General features: G+C 42.1%; 1 protein-coding gene across 1 annotated transcript in view; it reads right to left on the bottom strand.

The window, feature by feature from the left end:
• The window catches only part of INTS6 (integrator complex subunit 6), a 159,520-nt gene extending 145,668 nt beyond the window's left edge, over positions 1-13,852 (bottom strand). Inside the window, exon 1 of the mRNA XM_079902809.1 lies at positions 13,709-13,852. The gene's annotated coding sequence lies outside the window, so the exon portion shown is untranslated. The remainder of the gene's footprint in view (positions 1-13,708) is intronic.
• Between the last annotated feature and the right edge of the window lie 7,553 nt (positions 13,853-21,405).

Here is a 21,405-nt window from a genome sequence, read left to right as displayed (position 1 = left end):
GTTAGCATATGGTATTTGTTTTTGTCTTTCTGACTTACTTCACTCTGTATGACAGACCCTAGGTCCATCCACCTTGCTACAAATAACTCAATTTTGTTTCTTTTTATGGCTGAGTAATATTACCTTGTATATATATGCCACATCTTCTTTATCCATTCATCTGTTGATGGACATGTAGGTTGCTTCCATGTCCTGGCTATTGTAAATAGTGCTGCAATGAACATTGTGGTACATGACTCTTTTTGAATTATGGTTTTCTCAGGGTATATGCCCAGTAGTGGGATTGGTGGGTCATATGGTAGTTCTATTTTTAGTTTTTTAAGGAACCTCCATACTGTTCTCCATAGTGGTTGCATCAATATGCATTCCCACTAACGGTGCAAGAGGGTTCTCTTTTCTCTACACCCTCTCCAGCACTTACTATTGGTAGATTTTTGATCATGGCCATTCTGACTGGTGTGAAGTGATACCTCATTGTAGTTTTCATTTGCATTTCTCTAATGATTAATGATGTTGAGCATCCTTTCATGTATTTGTTGGCCATTTGTATGTCTTCCTTGGTGAAATGTCTATTTAGGTCTTCTGCCCATTTTTTAACTGGATTGTTTGTCTGATATTGAGCTGCATGAGCTGCTTGTATATTTTGCAGATTAATCCTTTGTCAGTTGCTTCGTTTGCAAATATCTTCTCCCATTCTGAGGGTTGTCTTTTTGTTTTGTTTATGGTTTCCTTTGCTGTGCAAAAGTTTTTAAGTTTCATTAGGTCCCATTTGTTTATTTTTGGTTTTATTTCCCTTTCTCTAGGAGGTGGATCAAAAAGGATCTTGCTGTGATTTATGTCAGAGTGTTCTGCCTATGTTTTCCTCTAAGAGTTTTATAGTGTCTGGCCTTACATTTAGGTCTTTAATCCATTTTGAGTTTATTTTTATGTATGGTGTTAGGGAGTGTTCTAATTTCATTCTTTTACATGTAGCTGTCCAGTTTTCCCAGCTCCATTTATTGAAGAGGATGTCTTTTCTCCACTGTATATTCTTGCCTCCTTTATCAAAAATAAGCTGATCATATGTGCATGGGTTTATCTCTGGGCTTTCTATCCTGTTCCACTGACCTACATTTCTGTTTTTGTGCCAATACCATACTGTCTTGATTACTGTAGCTTTGTAGTATAGTCTGAAGTCAGGGAGCCTGATTCCTCCAGCTCCGGTTTTCTTTCTCAAGATTGCTTTGGCTATTGGGTTTCTTTTGTGCTTTCACACAAATTGTGAAATTTTTTGTTCTAGTTCTGTGAAAAATGCCATTGGTAGTTTGATAGGGATTGCACTGAATCTGTAGATTGTTTTGGGTAGTATAGTCATTTTCACAATATTGATTCTTCCAATCCAAGAAGATGGTATCTCTCTCCATCTGTATCATCTTTAATTTTCATCAGTGTCATACAGTTTTCTGCATAGAGGTCTTTTGTCTCCTTAGGTAGTTTTATTCCTAGGTATTTTATTCTTTCTGTTGAAATGGTAAATGGGAGTGTTTCCTTAATTTCTCTTTCAGATTTTTCATCATTAGTGTATAGGAATGCAAGAGATTTCTGTGCATTAATTTTGTATCCTGTGACTTTACCAACTTCATTGATTAGCCCTAATACTTTTCTGGTAGCATCTTTTGGATTCTCTATGTACAGTATGATGTCATCTGCAAACAGTGACAGTTTTACTTCTTCTTTCCAATTTGGATTCCTTTTATTTCTTTTTCTTCTCTGATTGCTGTGGCTAAAACTTCCAAAAATATGTTGAATAATAGTGGTGAGACTGGGCAACCTTGTCTTGTTTCCAATCTTAGCGGAAACGGTTTCAGTTTTTCACCACTGAGAAAGATGTTGGCTGTGGGTTTGTCATATATGGCCTTTATTATGTTGAGGTAAGTTCCCTCTATGCCTACTTTCTGGAGGGTTTTTATCATAAATGGGTGTTGGATTTTGTTGAAAGCTTATTCTGCATGTATTGAGATGATCATATGGTTTTTATTCTTCAGTTTGTTAATACAGTGTTATCATATTGATTGATTTGCATATATTGAAGAATCCTTGCATTCCTAGGATAAACCCCACTTGATCATGGTGTATGATCCTTTTAATGTGCTGTTGGATTCTATTTGCTAGTATTTTGTTGAGGATTTTTGCACTTATGTTTATCAGTGATACTGGCCTGTAGTTCTATTTTTTTTTGTGACATCTTTGTCTGGTTTTGGTATCAGGGTGATGGTGGCCTCGTCAAATGAGTTTGGGAATGTTCCTCCCTCTGCTATATTTTGGAAGAGTTTGAGAAGGATAGGTGTTAGTTCGTCTCTAAATGTTTGATAGAATTCACCTGTGAAGCTATCTGGTCCTGGGCTTTGGTTTGTTGGAAGATTTTTAATCACAGTTTCAATTTCACTGCTTGTGACTGATCGTTTTATATTTTCTATTTCTTCCTGGTTCAGTCTCGGAATGTTGTGCTTTTCGAAGAATTTGTCCATTTCTTCCAGGTTGTCCATTTTGTTGGCATAGAGTTGGTTGTACTAATATCTCATGACCCTTTGTGTTTCTGCAGTGTCAGTTGTGACTTCTCTTTTTTCATTTCTAATTCTATTGATTTGGGTCTTTTCCCTTTTTTTCTTGATGAGTCTGGCTAATGCTTCATCAATTTTGTTTATCTTCTCAAAGAACCAGCTCTTAGTTTTATTGATCTTTGCTATTGTTTCCTTCATTTCTTTTTCACTTATTTCTGATCTGATTTTTTATTATTTCTTTCCTTCTGCTAACTTTGGGTTTTTTTTGTTGTTCTTCTTCTTCTTTCTCTAATTGCTTTAGGTGTAAGGTTAGGTTGTTTATTTGAGATTCTTCTTGTTTCTTGAGGTAGGATTGTATTGCTATAAACTTCCCTCTTAGAACTGCTTTTGCTGCATCCCATAGGTTTTGGGTCGTCGTGTTTTCATTGTCATTTTTTTCTAGGTATTTTTTGATTTCCTCTTTGATTTCTTCAGTGATCTCTTGGTTAGTTAGTAGTGTATGGTTTAGCCTCCATGTGTTTGTATTTTTTAGTATTTTTCTCTAATTAATATCTAGTCTCATAGCACTGTGGTTGGAAAAGATACTAGATACGATTTCAGTTTTCTTAAATTTACCAAGGCTTGATTTGTGACCCAAGATATGATCTATCCTGGAGGATGTTCCATGAGCACTTGAGATGAAAGTGTATTCTGTTGTTTTCGGATGGAATGTCCTATAAATATCAATTAAGTCCACCTTGTTTAATGCGTCATTTAAAGCTTGTGTTTCCTTATTTTTTTCATTTTGGATGATCTGTCCATTGGTGAAAGCGGGGTGTTAAAGTCCCCTACTATGATTGTGTTAATTTCCCCTTTTATGGCTGTTAGCATTTGCCTTATGTATTGAAGTGCTCCTATTTTGGGTGCATATATATTTATAATTGTTATATCTTCTTCTTGGATTGATCCCTTGATCACTATGTAGTGTCCTTCTTTGTCTCTTGTAACAGTCTTTATTTTAAAGTCTGTTTTTTCTGATATGAGACTTGCTACTCCAGCTTTCTTTTCATTTCCATTTGCATGGAATATCTTTTTCCATCCCCTCACTTTCAGTCTGCATGTGTCCCTAGGACTGAAGTGTTTCTCTTGTAGACAGCATATATATGAGTCTTGTTTTTGTATCCATTCAGCCAGTCTATGTCTTTTGGTTGAAGCATTTAATCCATTTTCATTTAAGGTAATTATCCATATGTATGTTTCTATTACCATTCCCTTAATAGTTTGGGTTTGTTTTTGTAGGTCCTTTTCTTCTCTTGTGTTTCCTACTTAGAGAAGTTCTTTTAGCATTTGTTGTAGAGCTGGTTTGGTAGTGCTGAATTCTCTTAGCTTTTGCTTGTCTGTAAAGCTTTTAATTTCTCTGTCAAATCTGAATGAGATCGTTGCTGGGTAGAGTAATCTTGGTTGTAGGTTTTTCCCTTTCATGACTTTAAATATGTCCTGTCACTCCCCTCTGGCTTGCAGAGTTTCTGTTGAAAGATCAGCTGTTAACCTTATGGGGATTCCTTTGTATGTTATTTGTTGCTTTTCCCTTGCTGCTTTTAATATTTTTTCTTTGTATTTAATTTTTGATAGTTTGATTAGTATGTGTCTTGCCATGTTTCTCCTTGGATTTATCCTGTATGGGACTCTCTGTGCTTCCTGGACTTGATTGACTATTTCCTTTCCCATATTAGGGAAGTTTTCAACGATAATCTCTTCAGATATTTTCTCAGTCCCTTTCTTTTTCTCTTCTTCTTCTGGGACCCTTATAATTCGAATGTTGGTGCATTTAATGTTGTCCCAGAGGTCTCTGAGACTGTCCGCAATTCTTTTCATTCTTTTTTCTTTATTCTGCTCTGTGGTAGTTATTTCCACTATTTTATCTTCCAGGTCACTTATCTGTTCTTCTACCTCAGTTATTCTGCTATTGATTCCTTCTAGAGAATTTTTAATTTCTTTTATTGAGTTGTTCATCATTGTTTGTTTGCTCTTTAATTCTTCTAGGTCTTCCTTGTTAAATGTTTCTTGTATTTTCTCCATTCTATTTCCAAGATTTTGGATCATCTTTACTATCACTACTCTGAATTCTTTTTCAGGTAGACTGCCTATTTCCTCTTCATTTGTTTGGTCCGGTGGGTTTTTACCTTGCTCCTTCATCTGCTGCGTAATTCTCTGTCTCCTCATTTTGCTTAACTTACTGCATTTCCAGTCTACTTTTCGCAGGCTGCAGGTTCACAGTTCTTGTTGTTTCTGGTGTCTGCCCCAAGTGGGTAAGGTTGGTTCAGTGCTGTGTAGGCTTCCTGGTGGAGGTGACTGGTGCCTGTGTTCTGGTGGATGAGGCTGGATCTTGTCTTTCTGGTGGGCAGAACCACATCCAGTGGTGTGTTTTGGGGTGTCTGTGAACTTATTATGATTTTAGGCAGCCTCTCTGCTAATGGTGGGGTTGTGTTTCTGTCTTGCTAGTTGTTTGGCATGGGGTGTCCAGCACTGGAGCTTGTTGGTCATTGAGTGGAGCTAGGTCTTAGCGTTGAGACGGAGATCTCTGGGAGACCTCTTGCCGATTAGAGGTCTCTGGTGGACCAATGTCCTGAACTCAGCTCTCCCACCTTAGAGGCTCAGGCCTGACACCCAGCCGGAGCACCAAGACCTTCTCAGGCACATGGCTCAGAAGAAAATGGAGGAAAAAAAAGAAAGAAAGAAAGAAAAATAAATAAATTAAATAAAATAAAGCTATTAAATTTAAAAAAATTTAATATTATTAAGATAAAAAATGTAATTAAAAAAAGGAGAGGGCTTCCCTGGTGACTGCTAATGCAGGGGACACGGACTTGAGCCCTGGTCTGGAAGGATCCCATATGCCGCAGAACAACTGGGCCCATGAGCCACAACTACTGAGCCTGCGCGTCTGGTGCCTGTGATTCGCAACAAGAAAGGCCGCAATAGTGAGAGGCCCGTGCACTGCAATGAAGAGTGGCCCCCGCTTGCCACAACTAGAGATAGCCCTCGCACAGAAATGAAGACCCAACACAGCAAAAATAAATGAATAAATTAATAAACTCCTACCCCCAACATCTTCTTAAAAAAAAAAAAGGAGAAAGCAACAAAACCAATAATCAAATCCACCAATGATAAGAAGCGCTAAAAATTATACTAAGATAAACATAAAAATCAGAAACTAATGCATCACATACAGCAAACCCAAAGTCTACAGTTGTTCCCAAAGTCCACTGTGTCAATTTTGGGATGATTCGTTGTCTATTCAAGTATTCCACAGATGCAAGGTACATCAGGTTGATTGTGGAGTTTTAATCCACTGCTCCTGAGGCTGCTGGAAGAGATTTCCCTTTCTCTTCTTTGTTCGCACAGCTCCCAGGGTTCAGCTTTGGATTTATGCATGTAGGTCGCCTGAGGGCATTTGTTCCTTCCCAGACAGAAGGTGGTTAAAGGAACAGCTGATTAGGGGGCTCTGGCTCACTCAAGTCAGGGGGAGGGAGGGGTACGGAATGTGGGGTGAGCCTGCAGCGGCAGAGGTCGGTGTGACGTTGCAACAGCTTGAAGTGTGCTGTGTGTTCTCCTGGGGAAGTTGCCCCTGTATCATGGGACGCTGGCAATGCCAGGCTGCACAGGCTCCCAGGAGGTGTGGATAGTGACCTGGCCTTGCACACAGGACTCTTCGTGACTGCAGCAGCAGCCTAAGTGGTTCATGCCTGTCTCTGGTATCTGCGCTAATAGCCACAGCTCATGCCCATCCCTGAAGCTCATTTAGGCAGTGCTCTGAATCCCCTCTCCTCATGCACCTCAAAACAGTGGTCTCTTGCCTCTTAGGCAGGTCCAGACTTTTTCTGGACTCCCTCCCAGCTAGCTGTGGCGCACCAGCCCCCTTCAGGCTGTGTTCACGCAGCCAACCCCAGTTCTCTCCCTGGGATCTGAACTCCGAAGCCTGAGCCTCAGCTCCCAGCCCCCACCTGCCCTGGCAGGTGAGCAGACAAGCCTCTTGGGCTGGTGAGTGCTGGTCGGCACCGATCCTCCGTGTGGGAATCTCTCCGCTTTGCCCTCCGCACCCCTGTTGCTGTGCTCTCCTCCATGGCTCCGAAGCTTCACCCCCTGCCCACCTGCCATCCCTGCCGTGAAGGGGCTTCCTAGTGTGTGGAAACTTTTCCTCCTTCACAGCTCCCTCCCAGAGATGCAGGTCCCATCCCTATTCTTGGTCTCTGTTTTTTCTTTTTTCTTTTGCCCTACCCAAGAAACAGGGAGTTTCTTGCTTTTTGGGAAGTCTGAGGTCTTCTGCCAGCGTTCAGTAGGTGTTCTGTAGGAGTTGTTCCACATGTAGATGTATTTTTGATGTATTTGTGGGGAAGAAGGTGATCTCCATATCTTACTCCTCCGCCATCTTGAAGCTCTTCCTCCAGTTTTTTATTCTTAAAAGTGGTATTTCTTGTACTTCAGTTCTCCTTAATTTGATATGTAAAGCTGAAGATCTTGCACTTTTTTATTAACTTCATTAATTTGGTTTTAGATTCCAAATGACACAAAAGCAAGTAACTATTTCTCTTTTCTTAAAATAACCATGAGGAATACATTGATCCATAGTGTAGAGAATAACCATTCAAATGAATCTGCAAATTTACAGTCTTGTTTGATTAAGATGAAACAGTTGTGAGAATCCCCCAAAAGCCCTATGGAAATCAGACCATTTCCATTGACTCATATGCACAACTGACTAAAACTTTGTTGGAAGTCATACCTGCCTGTATTTGCCTTCCTACAGAGATGTCACTTATATTCCTTGTATTGGAGTGAACTCAACCCCCATCTAGCCCTTGGGAGCCTGAACCACTGTAATAAGACCAATTTGCTATGCATTAAAATATACATCCATAGTATTTTTTTAAATATTTATTTATTTAGGCTGCACTGGGTCTTAGTTGCGGCATGTAGGATCTTTGTTGTGGCATGTTTAGTTGTGGCATGTGGACTTCTTAGTTGTGCCATGCGGACTTCCTAGTTGCACCAGGCATGTGGGATATAGTTCCCCGACCAGGGATTGAACCCAGGCCCCGTGCATTGGGAGTGCGGAGTCCTACCCACTGGACCACCAGAGAAGTCCCCATCTATGGCATTTTTAAATTGCATTTCTTGCAGTATGTAGCAAGAGCCAATAAATGTTCTGTCACTTTGACCTAGCAATCCTACTCATGGGAACGTATCCAAAGAAGCTAATTCCACAGAAGGTGAAGTCTAGATGCACGAAGACATGTATTGCAAGGCTATATATAACAGCCAAAATCTAGGAGCAACCTAAGTTTCTACAACAGGAAAATGATTTAGAAAAGTATAGTGCATCAACAACATGTCCTATTATGTGATCACTAAAAGCCAGAATCATGAAGACTTCAGAAATGTCAAAAATATTTTTGACAAACCTGAAATTAAAAGGCAGTATTTTTTCAAATGGTACTGTGATTATAAAGGTGTAAAAGCAGATGAGCATGCGAAAGACTAGATGATAAAATGGAAAAATGAAAACAACTGTATTGGGATGATAAAATGGAAAAATGAAAACAACTGTATTAGGAGTTTGTTTTACTTATAAAAATGTTTCAAGTTTTGTTTTACATCAACTTTTCAACTGAAGATTATGCCAGGCAGAATCAATTCATACCATGTAGATATGTCGACAAAGATGACAAATAAAAGCTGGATTTTTACAGAGTTGACCCATTTGTGTTTTCTGTGAGCTCCTTACTATAACTGTCTCTGTAGTATCATCATTTGTACCATTGTTTTCAACCTTGCAGAGCTGTTTCAATATACATATGCTGGGCCCCATCTCAAAATCTACCAAATCTGAAACTCTGCAAGTGGGGCCTGGGCATATGTATTTTATTTTATTATTTTTAAAAATTGAAATATAGTTTCCATGCAATATTATGTTAGTTTCAAATGTACTACATAGCAAGTTGACATTTGCATGTATTATGAAATGAGCACCATGATGAGTCTAGGAACCATCTGTCCTCATACAAGTCATTACAATATTATTGACCATATTCCTTATGCTGTGTATCACATGCCCTTGGCTTCTTCATTTTATAACTGGAGGTTGTACCCCTTATTCCCCTTCACTTATTTTGCCCACCTCCCACCCCTCTCCCCTCTGGCGAACACCCATTTGTTCTCTGCATCTGTGAGTCTGTTTTCATTTTGTTTTGTTTGTTGGTTTGCTTTGTTTTTTAGATTGTATTTTAAATCCACCCCCAGGTAATTCTAAGTTGCAGCTAGGGTCAGAACCACTGATATCACCATGCAAGAGAACCAGTGGCTTCAAAGCCAGCCTTTTGGAAATTAAAAAAAAAATTTTTAACTTCATTTTAAATAAAAAACAAAAATTACAATCAATTTTCAGGTGACTATTTTCAATTTTCATTCCCTGGGATGTAGGAAAATGTGGCAAATGTGTTCATACAGCTACAACCCAAGGCACACTTTCCTACGGTCCTCAGAACACACCAAACCAAAGAAGGAAGGTCCTAGAGCCACCGCAGACCTACCCTCAAGGCAGGGCCCCTGTGGCCATGGTGATCTTGTAAAACGGCAGGCAAGAGGTTCTTGGGAATTTCTCAGAAGGCACACATTTCTTTCTTCATTAAATTTATATGGTGCTCAAACCACTCAGAATTTTTATTTTGATTTCTAGAAATTTTCAGACACTCCACTGCTCTCTGCAGGTGCATGAAGTTCCACTGCCTCCAGCATCCCCTACAGCAGGGTAGGTGGCAGCAGAGCATTCCAGAGGCAGAGGAGGAACAGAGCCCACCATAAATGGTCCTCTCAGTTCTGCCCTGAGGATGAGGCCTCTCCTCCTGTTTCTTTCTCCAAAATGGGCACCTTACAATTCACTCTATTTTGGCTAGTGGTTCTCTCCTTTTCTCTCTGATTTATAGGTTTTATAAATGTGCCATTTTTAGGCCTCAGAATATTAGAGTTGGGAGGAACTTGCCCCAATTCTTATATTTTTAAATTGAGAAAACCAAGGTCTAAAGAGGATAATAATTTTCCCAAGATCACATAACTTTGATGAGGCAAAACTGCTTCCTTGGGCTTTCCTGGTGGCGCAGTGGTTAAGAATCTGCCTGCCAATGCAGGGGACACAGGTTCGAGCCCTGGTCCGGGAAGATCCCACATGCCACAGAGCAACTAAGCCCATGTGCCACAACTACTGAACCTGTGGTCTAGAGCTCACGAGCCACAACTACTGAGCCTGTGTGCTACAACTACTGAAGCCCGCGCGCCTAGAGCAGGTGCTCCACAATGAGAAGCCACTGCAATGAGAAGCCTGTGCACCGCAACAAAGACTAGCCCCCCACTCGCCGCAACTAGAGAAAGCTCGTGTACAGCAACAAAGACCCAATGCAGCCAAAAATAAATTAATTAAATAAATTTATTAAAAGAAAAAAAAAACTGCTTCCTTGTCTTAAAGTCCACTCTTCTCATTATTATTAAGAAACTTGTACCATCAATCCACAGACTACAGGGCATGTGCTTTAAATTGTTCTAATAGTGGGGAAGGTTGGCAGTGATTCATCCACACCCTCTTGCCCAACCGCCATGTGACAGGTGACACATATCTGAGACATCTGCTGTGACGTACTGAAAGCGTTCAGACGGGGTCATGCTGGGAAGGAAGCTCAGGAGGGTCATGCTGGGAGGGAAGCTCAGGAGAGACTGAACCTTTGACACCGGCCTTGTTAACTACACACCTCCTAAGAGCAGGTGGTCTTTGAGTAGAAAAGGAGAATCAAGATTCATTTGTAACCCTATGTACCCTAGATTGCGTGTCAACCACTCACCACAAAACGCCAAGCATGAGTTAAATAACACGGTACAGGGGCTCTGTCTATGTTATCAATCATCTATATTTCTATATTCAGGCAGTTGCCAAAATATGAATGAGATATAGTCTATATTACTTGAAAGGATTTAGTATTTGGAATTCTTTAGCCACTTTTGTTAGACAAAAGATTATAGAATGTTACTACACAACAACCAACTTAGCCCCGTATTGCTGGATGTGGCACTGACAGGACATACTGAATTGTGTCCTCCCCAAATTCATATGTTGAGGCCAAGGGGCCCCTAGGCCCCATGTGACTGTGTTGGACATAGGGCTTTGAGGAGGTGATTAAGGGTTAAATGAGGTCACCATCTCTGATCCCACAGAACTAGATTATAAGAAGAGGAACAGACACCAGAGCTCTCTCTCTCTGCCATGGGAGGACATAGCAGGAAGGCAGACACCTGTAAGCTGGGATGTTTCTCACTAGAACCTGACTCTGCTTGGACTTGCAGCCTCCAGAACTATGAGAAAATAAATGTGTGCTGTATAAGCAACCCAGTCTATGGTATTTTGTTATGGCAGCCTGAGCAGACTACAACACTAACCTCCAAGAACCACGTGGACTCTCTGGGCTTGGTGTTCCCGGCTCCACAGCATGGGCCCAGGAACACATGGTGCTCCCCGCCCTGGCTGCCAAATGTCCAGCTTTGGGGGGAAGTCCAGAATCGGTAACAGTAATGTAAGTTCTGCCAGCTTTGCCAGCCGTTCATAAGCAAGGTACTCAGAAATTAGGTGCTTTCATATATATACAAGAAAGAGCAACAACACACCAACGTATGCAACTGCTCATTCAACAAATATTCACTGAATACCAACTATGTGTTGGGCACACAGGCACAAGGGGTATGGTGGTAAACAAAACAGACAAAACTTCCTGTCCTCAGACAGCTGATCCTCTACTGGAGGAAGACAGATGACAAATGAAATAAGTAAAATATATGATATGCTAGACAGTGATAAGGAGAAAAATAAGGCAGCAAGGGGCTAAAGAATACGTGGTGATTTTCAATAGAGACATCAGTGGACGTCTCACTAAGAAGATGCCAGAGGAGTAAAGAAAGACCTGACGGAAGTAAAGGAGGGAGCCATGTGTATGTCAGCAAACCAACATCCCAGAATGACAGAAAGTACAGAGGCGTGTTGGAAAACACCAAGAACGGCGGTGTGGCAAGGACGAGATGAACTGGGGTGAGAAAGATGCAGTACAGATCACGCAGAGCTTGTCGACCATTCCATAGACTTCGCCCTCTACTCTGAGCAGAGCAGCAGTACGAGCTGCTTTACACTTGACCAGAATCTCTCATGCTGCTGTACTGGCAGAGCTGCTGTGGAGTAAAAGCTTGGAACACATGCTCTATTGGCTTCCTAGGGCTGTTGTAACCAGTTACCACAAACTGGTGGCTTAAAACAAACGTAATGTATTCTCTCATGTTTCTGGAGGCTAAGGGTCTGAAATCAAGGTGTCAGCAGCGTTGGTTTCTTCTGGAACCTCTCATGGAGAATCTGTCCCATGCCCCTCTCCCCGCTTCTGGTGGTGGCAGCAATCCTTGGCGTTCCTTAAATTGTAGCCACATCACCCAAATCTCTGCCTCCATCTTCATGTGGTCTTTTTCCCCATGTGTGTTTTGGTGTCTCTGTATCTGAATCTCCCTCTCTTTTCTCTTATAAAGACTCTGGTCATCAGATGTAGGGCCCAGCTTAATCCAGTATGACCTCATCTTAACTAATTCAATCTGCAAAGACCCTGTTTCCAAATGAGATCACACTGACAGGTTCTGGATGGACATGAATTGGGGGAGATACTACACAACTCACTCTGCATACCTGACATTAAATACTGCATTTAGGCTTATAATCTGCAAAAAAACCAGCCTTTTTAAAAAAATCAATGCTAAATTCAGGTCCTGCAGTTTATAGGAAGGAAAACACCATGTGAAATAAGGGTAGATCCCTCAGTAAGATGGAACTGGCTGAAAACAAAGTATAAATAAAAATGCCAAAGTCTAAGGGACTAATCCTTTGGGTTTTCTTGGTTCCCCTCCCCCAAGTAATAGTGAACTTATATGAGCACATACATATGAAAAGAAAACCAGAAAAGCCTTTCCACAAAATTACTTTCAGTAATGACGTGTTTAGCCCTGGCTCTGGGAGTGAATGGTCTTGACTCTGGCCAGGGGCTCAACAGGTCTGCACTCAGGCCTCCAGGATAAAGACGGGGTAAGGGCTGCCAATCCTTCCCTGGTGACTTTTAAAAAAGGGATATGTTTGTGCTCCAGGAAACAAAAATGTGGGATAAATTCAACCTCTGCAAATAATAATAATCGAACAAATTCTTAAAGTACCACATCTCTTCCCCAGGCTCATCCACTTGCCACCCCTTTCCACCGGGCCTTTGGAGCCTGGTTCACCAAAGTCCAGGAAGAAATCCCAGGAGAGCAGCTCAACAAGGGCAGCATGGTGCCCTGCCTCCTTTTCCTGCCCGGTTTGCCAGCGGCGCTCTTCAGACGGCCTGGTCTTAGCACATTTCTATACGGCTGTGTCCACCTCAGAATAAAGTCATGGAGCACTTCTGGAGAAAATACTGGGCACAGGAAGCTGCTTCGTAGCCATAAGCTAGTGATGTCTGGTGATCACAGGAATTCTCTCTCTTTCGCGCGTGTATTTGTGTCTCTTACACACACGCACACACTTTAATGCACTGTGTCTTCCGCACGCCATCTTCCGGTCTAGCTGTTCTTTTCCGCGCCCTCTCTCCACACATGCACATTTCACACACACACGCGCACACACGCGCGCGCGCACACACACACACACACACCGGCACCTGGCCGTACGGAGCGCCTGCGCCAGCAGCCTTTCCACCCACGTGGAATGCTGCCCACCTGATAACCCCAGCACAGTCCCGCGCCTTCCCATTCAGTGTGCCACATGGAGCCGTAGCTGGGTCACACAAGAAATCAGATTGCCTGCAACACGGCTCCACGCACGGTTCAAGGCCTCTTAGGGGAGAGTCAGCCCCCAAAGCCTCCAGCCGCGGAGAAAACGGACGCCTTTGCCTCTTCTCTCCACAGACAACCCCTGCCCTGGCGGCCCATATTTTTGGTATTTCAACACTAAGGCTACACTGAAGTACAGAATAAGTGTGAAAGCCCAACTATAAAGAGAGGTAACCACTTTCACTAAAAAACATTATTCTTGTGCACCACTGCATTAAGATTCAGCCTCTTTTGATAAAACATCAGTAAACTCCCACCTTTCTTCTAATTCTCCTGGGCCCCACCGGCGTTTTCACGTTTTCCTCAGTGCTCTCACCGGAGATGCGCGCAGCCTCCAAAAACGCCGAGGAACTGAAGAGAAATGAGAGGCGCTGGGAGAAAGGCCCTCTGCACAACCCGGAGAGGCCTGTCCCGGCCGCAGGATGGAGGCACACCGTGCTCCCCAGACCTCAGCTGACGGAGAAACAGACGTCGAGAGGGGCCACGAGGCCAGCGGCACTCACTTCCTGCCCCCGGGCCAGAGGAAAATCACCTCTGGCACCACCGGAGTTTAAAACGCGGCTACGCGCTCCTGCAGCAGGAAAAGGACGGTTTGTACGCAAGACGCAGGCGCGAGTGCGTCACGTAGGCTGCTGTGCTTCAGGCTGATTGGTCGATTGTTGGAGGGCGGGTGGCATGGAGGCTCCGGAAGGGAAAGTGGCACCGGGGACCTCTCCGGGGATAGGACTTTGAGGGATATGAATATTTTTTTCTTTTGTATTCATCAGAATAGGGGCCCATTATCCGGGGCTCACTTAGAATTTAGGATTAGGTCACACAGAAACTGTCTTAGTTTGCAATGAGTCCATTTCAAGAAGCAATTTATTAAGTGGTGAGGTCAGAACTGCTAAATCAAAAAGACTTAAAACAATTAATACCTGAAATATGTGTGGGTGTTAACTGGGTTCTGGTTTGCACAAATATGCTGCAAAAGACATTTTGAAAAACATGAGGTATATTTTAACATAAACTGAAAATTAGACTGTTGGGGAATTATAATGTTTGGAATTTGTTTTAGAATTTTAAACTTTTACTAAATCAAGGATACGGGGTTAAATGGAAGGCAAGGAACTATTATGGATTAAACAAACAAAAAATACTTAAGACCATATAAACTGAATGCAATAGATGGACCTTGCTTGGATCAGGATTTCTCTCTGTTAGAAAGCGTCATCACAATCAGGGGAATTTGAACATTGACTTTTTATTATACAACATTTAAAAAATCATTTTATTAGGGGTAATCAGGGTTCTTAGCTATGTATTTTTAAGTCCTTAAATATTAGGTAGATACATGGAAGAATTTATCGTTAAAAATGTTATCTGGGGGCTTCCCTGGTGGCGTAGTGGTTGAGAGTCTGCCTGCCGGTGCAGGGGACACGAGTTCGTGCCCCAGTCCGGGAAGATCCCACATGCCGCGGAGCGGCTGGGCCCGTGAGCCATGGCCACTGAGCCTGCGCGTCTGGAGCCTGTGCTCTGCAACGAGCGAGGCCACAACAGTGAGAGGCCCGCGTAACGCAAAAAAATAAATAAATAAAAATTAAAATGTTATCTGGGATTTGCTTTAAACTATTCCAGGAAAAATGTTGGTGGGGGAATAAATGAAACAAGATTGGCAGTATTGATAATTGTTAAAACTGAGAAATAGGTACATGGGTAGGCTTATTATACTATTCTCAATTTTTTTTTTTTTTTTTTTTTTTTTTTTTTTTTTTTTTTGCGATACGCGGGCCTCTCACTGTTGTGGCCTCTCCCGTTGCAGAGCACAGGCTCCGGACGCGCAGGCTCAGCAGCCATGGCTCACGGAACGAGCCGCTCCGCGGCATGTGGGATCTTCCCGGACTGGGGCACGAACCCGTGTCCCGTGCATCGGCAGGCAGACTCTCAACCACTGCGCCACCAGGGAAGCCCCCTCAAATATTTTTATATGTTTGAAATTTTCATAATGAAAGTTTGAAATGTATAATTTTCAATAGTGTAATTTCGATAGGAAACAAATGCTGTAGAGAGAACACTGTTTCAATACCTGAAGCTGTTCATGCAAATAATCAATTAACAATCTATAATAAGAAAAAAAGATTCAGCCTCTTTTGCCCTTCTTTTGTTTTCCCTCTTTTTCATTTAAATGGTAGCATATTAAATACACAGCTGTACCTCTTTCTTTTTAATATATCTTTATTGATGCATATTTTATGTGTCATATAATTCACCCATTTCAAGTGCAAAATTCATTTTTTTTGATAAATTACCAAGTTGTACAACCATAACCGTAAGTCAGTTTTCAACTGTTTCCATCACTACAATAACTGAACAACTTCAATTGTTTCCATCACCCTCAGGCCCATTTACAATTACCCCTCTCCACTCACCCCTCCCTCAGGCCCAGGCAACCCCTTTTGCCTCCTGATTAGAAACTATGCTAAAACAATTCTTGGTATTGTCATCAGAGTCTAAACAGACTTGGCCAGTTTCTTTCCCATCAGAGGAACCAGGCATTTCACAGTGGCTGTCTTCATGGACTAAACCCAGGGTAGCTGTAATAGTAAAATTGAAGGCTGGGGGAAGAGAGAGGAGGCTGTGGCTAGGCACATTGAACTGTGCTTGAACCTATAGGCCCTTTTTCCCCAAAACCACACCACAGTGACTGTCCCCTAAACCAGTTCTGGCAAGAACAACTTTTTTAAAAAAACATAAAACCCAAATTCACAGGAAAAATGACTATATGCCTGAATCTTAATTTACTTTAATTTTTTTAAAAGTAATTTAAAAAGAAATCCTGGATGATTATGACCAAATAGGTTTTTCAGAGCTAAAAAGCAAAAGTTGAGATAAAATGACTGAATCACTATCTTCAGGTACACAGGAAAATGCCTGTCACTGACCATTTGGAATGTTTTTTAAAGAAAGGAAAGAGTCAAAGCAAACACAGGAATCAAAACCCACAGAATTCTGGGCTTCCCTGGTGGCGCAGTGGTTGAGAGTCCGCCTGCTGATGCAGGGGACGTGGGTTCGTGACCCGGTCGGGGAGGATCCCACATGCCGCGGAGCGGCTAGGCCCGTGAGCCATGGCCGCTGAGCCTGCGCGTCCAGAGCCTGTGCTCCGCAACGAGAGAGGCCACAACAGTGACAGGCCCGCGTACTGCAAAAAAAAAAAAAAAAAAAAAAAAACCCACAGAATTCAAATTAAGACTCCATCAGGGCTGTTTTGAAGAGCAATGATTGATCACAAAATGAAAAGAAAGGTGAGCAAGTCAAGTTGTAATGCAAGTTGATTTACATAACAAACAGCTCTTGCTGCTTCCACAGCTTCCAGTGAAGTCCTCTATGCTCCATGAGAGGAGGAATACAATAGGTCCTCAACTCAATTAATGTTTGCCTTAAGAATGAGTAAATGGGTACTTCCCCCATGGCGAAGTTGTTAGGGACTCCGCCCTCCTGATACAGGGGACCCAGCTTCCATCCCTGGTCAGGGAACTAGACCCCACATGCATGCTTCAACTATGAGTTTGCATGCCACAACTAAGGAGCCCGCCTGCTGCAACTAAGACCTGGCGCAATCTAATTAATTAATTTTTTAAAATAGTTTAAAAAAAAAGAATGAGTAAATGAATGAAGGCCTATTATGTTCTAAGCACTATGCAAGGAATTGGGGATCGGAAATGACAAAGGTCCCGATGTCAAGAAAACCAAGTACAGTGGAGAAGCAGACATGTAAACAAATACTTTTTATATAGTGTGGTAACCACTAGAAGTAATTTCAAGGTATATTATAGAGTTAGCTCAGAATGGGCAGTAACATGGTTGGGGTACGAGGTTACATATACTCATATTCTCTGGGAAAACAGTGACAAGGAGAGTGTTCTAGGCAGAAGAAATAGCATTTGCAAAGGGAATGAGTAGTTCAGTCTAAAGCGTTCGTTAAATGCATCAAGATAGATTTCCCCCTGGAGCCATGGGACACAGAGCAAAGGTGAAGGAAGTCCTGGCTGAGGTCAGATGTGGGAAGCAAGAAACAGTTTGATAGTCAAGTTCAAGGAGGTCTATGGAAAGCAAGAACTGGGCAAAAAGTAAAGGTCTTCAACAGAGGACAGACTAGATGGGTGTGAGCAACAGTGTGCAGAATAATGGAGCAAATTTTTTGTCCTAGTTTATGTGCAGGAGCTCAGAGCTGAGCATGTAGGAAAGTGGCAGGAGTCAAAGCCACAGCTTTGATGGAATAAGGTGGCAGGTGGAATCGTATGTGAATTTTGTGGTGGGGCAGTAGATGTACCAGACAGAAGTAAAGGAATGCTCTTCAAATATGCTATTCAATATTCTGTGAAGAAGAGATAGTATATGGGTAAATGTGGACTTGGATGAATTTTTTTTTAAGTTACTTTACTCTTTCTTTTAAAATTAATTTATTTATATATTTTTGGCTGTGTTGGGTCTTCATTGCTGTGCGTGGGCTTTCTCTACTTGCAGCAAGCGGGGGGCTACTCCTTGTTGCGGTGCGTGGGCTTCTCGTTGCGGTGTGCAGGCTTCTCATTGCGGTGGCTTCTCTTGTTGCAGAGCATGGGCTCTAGGTACACGGGCTTCAGTAGTTGTGGCTCACGGGCTCTGGAGCGCAGGCTCAGTAGTTGTGGCGCACGGGCTTAGTTGCTCCGCGGCATGTGGGATCTACCCGGACCAGGGCTTGAACCCGTGTCCCCTGCATTGGCAGGCAGATTCTTAACCACTGCGCCACCAGGGAAGTCTGGACTTGGATGAATTTAAACAGCATCCCCTAAACAGGTAGAGAAACAAATAAAATGAATAGTAGATATCAGGATTGTTAAGGTGGGCTGGGTCAGGATAAATTAGCATCTTGTCTGATGTATTGATACATACAGAGGTCTTTGTGGATAACGGCCCCCCACCCACCGGAGAAGTCAACTATGACTATAAGGGCAAACAGAGTAAGAAAGTACTCCCTCTTGGGACACCCTGGAAAATCTTTTATTGACTCAGTAGGGAGACAGCCTCTTCTACCCCTAAATTTATGTCACATTGCTTTGCACAGAAATCCTTTGGCTAACGGGATATGGTCCATACACTCCTCTACAGTGTTTTTTCTCAGTATTTTTAAACGTTTTTTCTCAGTATTGGCCAAGCTTTAATTATATAGACAGTAGTTGAGACCCGCTCAGACCAGAGCACCATGAGATATGTGAATCATAGCTTCCCACTATCAAAAGGCATGCGATACACTGGTCATTAACCCATAACCTAATAGAATATCTTTCTTGCAAGTGGAGAATCCAGTATGACTTTGATTAGGGTATAGAGATAAAGAGCTGTGTGTGGGAGCAGGAACCTTAGCAGTGGGGGACAGAAAAAAGGAAATAAAGTCTCTGACTCAGACAATAGTGAACTTGGGGAGAAAGGGCAGTTTCAGGTATCAGATTCAAAGCGGTGCACAGAGAGCAAGAACCAGGTTACAATAAAAGTAGAGACCAGGGCTTCCCTGGTGGCGCAGTGGTTGAGAGTCCGCCTGCCGATGCAGGCGACACGGGTTCGTGCCCCGGTCCAGGAGGATCCCACATGCCACGGAGCGGCTGGGCCCGTGAGCCATGGCCGCTGAGCCTGCGCGTCCGGAGCCTGTGCCCCACAGCGGGAGAGGCCACAGCAGTGAGAGGCCCGCGTACCGCAAAAAAAAAAGTGGAGACCAGGAAGAGTCCCCAGACTGTGGTAGGCAGAGGAAAGAGGCTGGTATAGAGACCTGTGGTCAGGTCTCCGCATAGCTTGAGAGCTGTTGAAGATGCTGTTGATTGAAGGTTTTCACCACATATGTAAGGTTTGGCAAGCAAACTTAAAAAAAAAAAAAGTCATCCTAAGAGATCTCACTAAAAAGATCTGGAGAATGATATCAGAAACCTTTTAATTTGTTTGGGGGAAAAAAAGCATTGATACAAAGCAAATTATCTATTTCTATACAAAATTGTTCTAGTTCCAGAGAAATAATTTCACTGTCAACAAAATTTGCTGTGCTCTTTATAAATTCCAAGTTAACAAACCCCTCAAACCCCTCTGGTATTGTTTTATATATATACACACTACACACATACCTGGCCAAGGTGGGCAATAAATTTGAATCAAGGTCTACGTTTCCAAAGTAGCAGAGCCAAGTAGAGAGTCCCCCGGCAGCATTCTTTTTTTAAAAGGTTTCTTATTTATTTTTAAAGGATTTTGGGGTTCTTTTTGTGGGGGGCAGGGAAGGGAATCTGAGCATGCTCCATCTATCTACATGACACCATAATAACTTGTAGACAAGATAATCATGTGGTTCCAGGAAAGATATTGGGGACTAGGGTGAAGGCAACTCTCATTCAAGAGAATGGAAGCAAGAAAATTCTGAATGTGACTTCACAATGCGGGTAAAGGTGGTGGTTTGGGAACATGCGGTAAGGGTATTTATTTGCCTAATTTCAGCATTGCTAGAGCACATGCTAACAATGGTATTCCACTTCTGAAATTCCACTGGTTCTGGAATTCCAGCAAAGGTCCCTCCAGGTCATCGTGTTCTCCCCGACCTCATAGTGCTGCTTGGGAAGGCACTGCCTTTTCTTTGCATCACAAATTGTTTAGCAAACTATTCATGAAAGAAAAAATAAATTATTAAATTCTATGAAAATTGTCTTGAGCTCTGACTCAATGTATCCAAATAATTTTTTTTTCTGTATATAACATCCTTAAAACTCAGCTGAAGCTTCAACTAGTTGATCGTTTGGCATTTTGAGAAGTCAGGATTCAAGTAGAAGAGGCAGCCCCTTGCTTTACCACATTCATCCTGAGCCTGTAACTGAGACAAGATGTCCTGCCCTCTGGAAGAGGGGTACCACCACACTTTGTCACATCTGCCATTTTAGAATGTTCCCCAACAGCTGCAGCTGGGCCTGCCAAGGGGATGCTTCCGTGACACAAAAAGCCTTTCATTACAGTTTTCAATGCTATTTGAGATGTTTGGATTCTTCTGTTGTTACTGTTATTCTTGAAGTTTGCTTCTGGTTTGGAGCCCTATTTAAAACCTGGAGATCTCTTTTCCTTAGATCAAAGTTATCTTGTGCCCACAGACAGTGGTATATATGTACCGTAAACAGAGCTTTGGCACAAATGATCTTCCAGATGGGAGAAGAACACCTGAGCTATTCAATACAAACCCACATTTTTACTGTGACAAGCATGTCTTATATTTTCGTGTTATAGCCTTCCGACTTCAAGTCTTCATCCTACTTTAAATGTGCAGATTTTCTTTAATCCTATTTCTTAATGAAAAAAGAAACTATTAGGGAGATAAAAAGTTTAGCGTTTTTAAGTGTATGCCTCGGGGATATTGATTTATTCATTTATCACCCTTGGTAATCCAAATGAGAAAGGATATCAGGCTAACTTAGAAATTCGCAGGGTCTTCCCTCTCAGGCTTCTGTGCAATTAATTAGAACAACAGGGAAGGCTTTCATGAAAGTTATATCTTCAGGCTCACCCTCATGTTCTTTTATCTGAACATAACATGTTGGTTTCTAATTTCTTTTCTTTTTTCCACTCCCCACCAAATCATGTAGGTTAACAGCCAATCAAAAAGCAAAGAGATTTTCTAATAATAAGATTATGATGTATTTAATATGATAAACTACTTTCCTAATTTCAAAGTATAGCTTTCATGCAGAAAAAAAAAATGTCATTATGTAAGTTGCTCTCTTCAAACTGCAGTTAATATGATAATTAATTTCTTTGATTTTTGTCTATCAGTACATATTCTTGAGCTCCTGATGGGGTCATAGCAGTATGATCCATGTTATGCTTCTTTTGAGCCCGATTTAAATCAGGGATCTATCAACAGGGGTCTTGTTGACCAGTGGGGGAAGTCAAGTGGACGTATGTGAAAGCATCTTTACCA

This window comes from Stenella coeruleoalba (assembly GCF_951394435.1).
Source record: "Stenella coeruleoalba genome assembly, chromosome: 18".
In the NCBI taxonomy this organism is placed as follows: domain Eukaryota; kingdom Metazoa; phylum Chordata; class Mammalia; order Artiodactyla; family Delphinidae; genus Stenella; species Stenella coeruleoalba.
Note: the sequence above shows the minus strand (reverse complement) of the source record. Positions and strands in the feature narration are given on the sequence as shown.